The sequence below is a fragment of the Phocoena sinus genome, chromosome 5, assembly GCF_008692025.1.
Source record: "Phocoena sinus isolate mPhoSin1 chromosome 5, mPhoSin1.pri, whole genome shotgun sequence".
In the NCBI taxonomy this organism is placed as follows: Eukaryota; Metazoa; Chordata; class Mammalia; order Artiodactyla; family Phocoenidae; genus Phocoena; species Phocoena sinus.
In genome coordinates, this window is record NC_045767.1 from 32,770,993 (window position 1) to 32,776,702 (window position 5,710).

At 37.3% G+C, this 5,710-nt stretch overlaps 1 non-coding gene across 1 annotated transcript; it reads right to left on the reverse strand.

Moving 5' to 3' along the window:
* Positions 1-660: 660 nt before the first annotated feature.
* Positions 661-775, reverse strand: LOC116754853. Its single transcript, XR_004350184.1, has one exon. It is a non-coding gene; the product is annotated as a U5 spliceosomal RNA (small nuclear RNA).
* Between the last annotated feature and the right edge of the window lie 4,935 nt (positions 776-5,710).

Sequence of the window (5,710 nt, forward strand, 5' to 3'; positions counted from 1 at the left end):
AAGAGCAGATCTCTTCTTTGTTTAGATATTTACTGATCTTTGATTGTTTCCTTTTTCTTGCAGCAGCTGAGATGACACATTTTGCGAAAAGTGCCTCATCAGGTAATTGATCTATTTCTACTTTTATGTAAGTTTGTATGGAAGGTATTTTTAAAGAATATTGCTGTGGTTAGAGCTACACTGAGTGTTTGGCTTAGAATGTTCTGTTATGAGGAAACAATTTGGGTACTGTTTTACCGATCAAGACCTAGCTGCAAGGGTCTTTTAATTCCTAGTACTGTTATAACAACTCTCTCTAAGCAAGAAAAAGTAGGTGACTCAATAATGCTTAGACTCTCCCTCCTATAAGCAGATCTGAGTAGGAAATGAGCCAATGAGAAGTAAGCTCAGCATTTTTAAAAAATATTCATTTATTTATTTGTTTATTTATTTATTTAGGCTGCCCTGGGTCTTAGTTGCCACATGTGGGCTTCTTAGTTGCAGCATGCATATGGGATCCAGTTCAATTGAAACCGGGCACCCTATTTATACACAGATTCCCAGAAAATCCTACTTGGTTTAATATACACACATATGTTAAATAACTAGCAAAGACTAGCAAGTAGCTTCGCTGTTAGAAACAAAAAACGCAATAATTCTTTCATTTGGACATCAGTAAGTAGCCTTGCCAGGGCAAGGCCTCAAAAAATTGCTATGAGACTCAGAGTTGTTCCTCTCCATGGAAGTCTTTAGTAAAAGGCGAAAGATTCATTCAATCTGAAGAGAACTTGATATAACAGGAAGAGATGGAGCAGTGAGGAACAGGCCCTGACAGGCGTGCAAGGGCCATGTGCCTTGGTTTCAAGGCAGAGTGGATGCAGTACACCATGACCCTTTGATTTGAATGTTAACGATGCAGAAATCCAACCTGACCTCTGAATTTTCACTAGACCAGAGCCTCAGCATCAGGACTATCAAATCATGGTCCCTAAAGTGTCTTCTTCATGGTATCTGCTATAGGAGAAGACAGCTGGGACAAAGGTTGAGAAAGTGGGGGGAGAACAATAGTGTCACTTTTTATTTTTTCTGCAGAACCCATTTCACTTTTTTAGAGTATCTGCTGTTGAGTGCTCACTTTGCTCTGCCCTCCTGCATGGTTAGGAGGACTCAGATAAGCTTTTCCCCGTCCTTAATTTCTCTAGCTAGCTCAGAGGTATTTGGAACAAGATTGCACTGAGAGCCCTTATTACTGAGTTTTGATCTGTTACTCTGAGAGGACCTTACAGATTTCAATTGTTACCGTGAGAGAATGTTCTGGATTCAATTGTTACTCTGAGAGAACATTCCAGATTTGAACACTGGAAGCTTTCTTCAAAACTGTGTTGATTTTCATTATGATGTCATCATTCTTTCATTAAGAAAAACATAGAATAATGAGAAAACGTGGCATAATAGAAAACACACAGGAAATTGAGTCTTGGCTCCTAATAGCTTTATGACTTTTACTGATTCTGGGGCTTGGTTTCCTTATTTGTAAAGCCGGTTGCACTAATTATGGCTGTGGAAGTAGATTCGGTGAGAAGGTGAAAATTATCTAAAAGAAATATGGTCCAAAATTGTGGTTTATTCCTTCCAAGCGTACTTGTGTTTTCCCTCTATCTGGTGCCCTGCTGGTTGAGAATCAGCACGGTCTGAAGAAGGATTGCTTTCCTCTTCAACGCTCCACAGCTTCCCGTCTTCATTCGTCTCTTAAACCTAACACTATCAATATGTGTATCACTGCCCCTTATCTCCACTTACCTGATTCTACTTGTGGGGAAGAAGAAAACTGAATGGCAAAAATAAAATTATAAAGTCATGTGGAGAATTGTAATGTTGGTGACATTCTAAAATTCTAGGGATGATTATATACTTTCTTAGTCTTCTCTTTAAAACATTTCCAAACTTACTGCCAATGTAAAAAAATAATCAGACAGCATACATCGAGTGGATATATAAATGGCTCATAAAAGGTACCACAGGTGAAAATCATCCTTTCTAAATGCAATGTAACCATCCTTCCTAAAGGCAATTAAAGTTATTTTACTTTTTTTGTGATTTCAAGAGTATTCAAATTATCCTTTATATATCAGATTCTTTTTTTTTTTTCTTTTGGGCCTAGAATCTTTAAAAGATTAAAACTTAGGAAGATTATTTTAATAAACGTAGAGCCAAGGCTGTGCATTTCACGAAGCATCTTTGCACTGTGAATAAACCCAATTCTTTATGGATCTTTATGGATTTTGTAAGCAGGGAACACTGTTGGTTAAAGTTTGGAAAGGTTAACGAGGGGACGGGAAGTGAGGTTATTCAATTAATTATTATTTCCTGTCCCTCATCTTTAAATTTTTAGTGATTACAAAGGAAACCCAGTCCTAAATAGAAAAAAAAATCAATCCATACTAAAATAACATTTCTATTGGTTTTTGATATGACATAGTGATACATGGATAATTATTTAGAAATAGCAAAGTAATTTTCAGCTCTTTTATGTCGGCTTCTCTATAACCAAAACACCCAATTTTTTGCTCAGTTAGGTAGATCCCTCCTTAACCAAAAAAGTTTCTGTCAGATTCAAAACCAAAATGGAAAGTAAGAGAGGATGATCAGATTCATTTCTATTTGGCAGACAATTAAAACTGACTTTCTTCTAGGCCTTAACCTTTTTTTCCATTTCACATCTTGGCATCTCAACACTTTGCTATCTAAAAACAGGACACATTCCTTCCTTTCCCAGAGTACTAGAGTGCTTTGCTCCAGAAACAAAAACCAAGTAAGTGCTTCCAAATGCTTAGCTCCTCTTTCCTGTACTTGTTAAAACTTTCAGCTGGGATGCCAGTCTGACTCCAGGCCACAAGAGTAGTTGGGCCAGTCACAGAGAAGTATGTCAGCACCGGCATGCATTGTCAGGAAGGGCATGTGTGGCCTGATGCTGACACAGGTGGGCCTCCAGATAGCCTCTTTCTTCATGACCATGGCTACATCTGAATTGTTCCCACCCAATGTAAATCACAGTTGGGGCCTTGGGCTAATTCTGTGTGCCTGTGAAAATGTATTATTTACCTTGAAACTATGTATGTAGGATCTTTCAGGGTTGAAAATTATTTTCACTACTGGTTGAGGACTTTCTTCTTTCAGTGTTGAACCTAATTCTTGCGTCCGATTCTCAGATAATCAGATGACAGTTCTATAAAATGGGGATTCGTTTTGGCAAAACTGTAAGCTCAACATTGAAATGCAGCTGTTCTTGCTTCTTACAATCTAGTTTATATCCAGAACTTAGTTGATGCTCCAGAAGTTAAAATAGATGTGAATTAGCAGCAGAACACGTAGCATCAGACTTCGCCTTTGTCTGATACTAACTGAATTAGTGATTAATTATGTTTAGAAAGTGATTTGAGCAGCTTTGATGATCATGAAGTATCTATATGGGTGTTTCTCACAAGGAAAGTAGGAGGTGTAGTGATTCTAACCATCACAAAGTAACTGGGGTGGTATTTGTAAGAGAGTTTAAGATCCAATAGCATAAAATGATGATTGCGTATTAATCAGAGAATATCACCTCCAAAAAAAGGGGCCATACGTAAGCAGAATGGATAGTAACCCAAGGAAGTCAGAGTGAAATAACCTTATCTCTGTGGCTAAACTAAGGGTGGGGATCTCTAACAAATGGTGGAAACGGGACGGTTACACTGAGCGCTCACCTGCTGGCCTCTGCTCCTCACTGGGCCTCTGACACGAGTGCTGGTGTCATATTTGTGTGTCCCTGTGTGTGTGTACATGCACACATATTGGGTAGTCCCAAGAAGAAAACCAAAGCAAGAATAGATTTGGCATTAGGTAACGATTAATTCAGAAATTAATTTTTCTGCATTGCAATCTGTTGGCTTTTTGTATTTTAAAGTTTGCTATGTGTAGGTCAGTGAGGGAGTTGGTAATTGGAAATGGACGTCTCAGTAGGGGAAGGGAGAAGTGGTCCATAAAGACTTCTAGGAGGAAATGATTCTTGAGTTGAAATATTATGAGGATTAAATCTGGTTAATATGGGAAGGAAGAATATTTTAGGTTGAGGAAATGACATGTAAACAAATAAACACATAAAAAGGTGAGTGAGAGTGATCATTTGGGCAATAGCACATAGGTAGGGAAAGTGTATGGGGTATGACAGGAAATAATATAAGATAGAGACAGAAGTCAGATGATGCAAACCCATGAGTGGCGTGCTCCAGCAAGCTGAATTTTATCCTGAAAGAATGGGGAACCATTTAAGCAGAAGGACATAGTCATACCCTGATATGACTTTGGTAGAAGTGTGGAAGATTGATTAGAGAGTATCAAGTTGGAATTAGATAAGTTATAATAATTTACAAAGGAAATAAGGCAACAACATTCTCCTAAACAAATGCAAAAAAAAATTGTTATCAAAATTTCCCGAAGGGGCTTCCCTGGTGGCGCAGTGGTTGAGAGTCCGCCTGCCGAGGTAGGGGACACGAGTTCGTAACCCGGTCCGGGAAGATCCCACATGCCGCGGAGCGGCTGGGCCCGTGAGCCATGGCCACTGAGCCTGCGTGTCCGGAGCCTGTGCTCCTCAACGGGAGAGGCCACAACAGTGGGAGGCCCGCGTACCGCAAAAAAAAAAACCCCAAAAAACAAAAAAAAAGCTTCCCGAAGTAAATATTGGAATAGTTAATTTTTTGTGCTTTTATGTCAAAGCAATATTTTGGTTTCTAACAATGATAGTTTATATTCCTAATTCATTTTCATGTGTGTTAGAAATGACGAGTAAATATGCTAAATAGTTATGGAATTAATATTTTGAATGCTTTTGTAGTTCTTAGATGTATATGTATTTTCATTATTATTTTCTGAATTTCAGAAATATAATTTCAGTGTCATTCAACTTCATTGAAGACGTACAAATATCCCAAGAGATCTCTTTTATTCTAATTTCTCTCAGTTTTGAGTCTTTTGTTCAAATTGAAAAAGGTAAAAATTTTCAGATTTCAAAAGAAACAAAAATTAAATAACACAAATCTAGCATGTTTGTCTTCCTGTTTCCTTCAAATCTAAGAAATAGATTGATATGACTATTTAAGAACCAGATAGTATTCCAGTACCACTTAATGCTGTTAAATAAAGCTTGACGTTGAAATGAAAAGGGCCCTCTTAAAAAGTGAAGGTTTTTTTTAGTTCTTAGAAGGTATAATAATTAAATAAGACTGTTTCATATACTGTAAAGGATTTTGATTTTCTAACTGCAGTACACTTTGTTTCTTTGAAAAGTATTTACATTTGAGAAGATTTCTTTTGTTGGTTTTGTGAAAGTATTAATTCTGAAAACAGGTATGGTTATTATTTATATTTAAGAAAACCTCACACAAAAAGTGAAACTGTCGATTTTTGTCTACATTCTCAAGGAGTAGTTCTTTTCGTAAAAAAGGTGTTTGAACTGATGTCTAAATGTTAATATATTTTTAAATGCAATGGGGGCTTACAAGATATTTCGACAATAGAAGAAACAAAATGCAAAATCATGGAAGGCCTGGGCAGCACATACCACTAGTCACTATCTGCTTGGTTCACATATATATTAGTTATTTTGTGAAACCGCCAACATGTATGACACCAGCATATGTTTACCATATGCTTTTTTATCCTTGAGTTTGTTTCCTGAATAGTACACGCTGTCCTT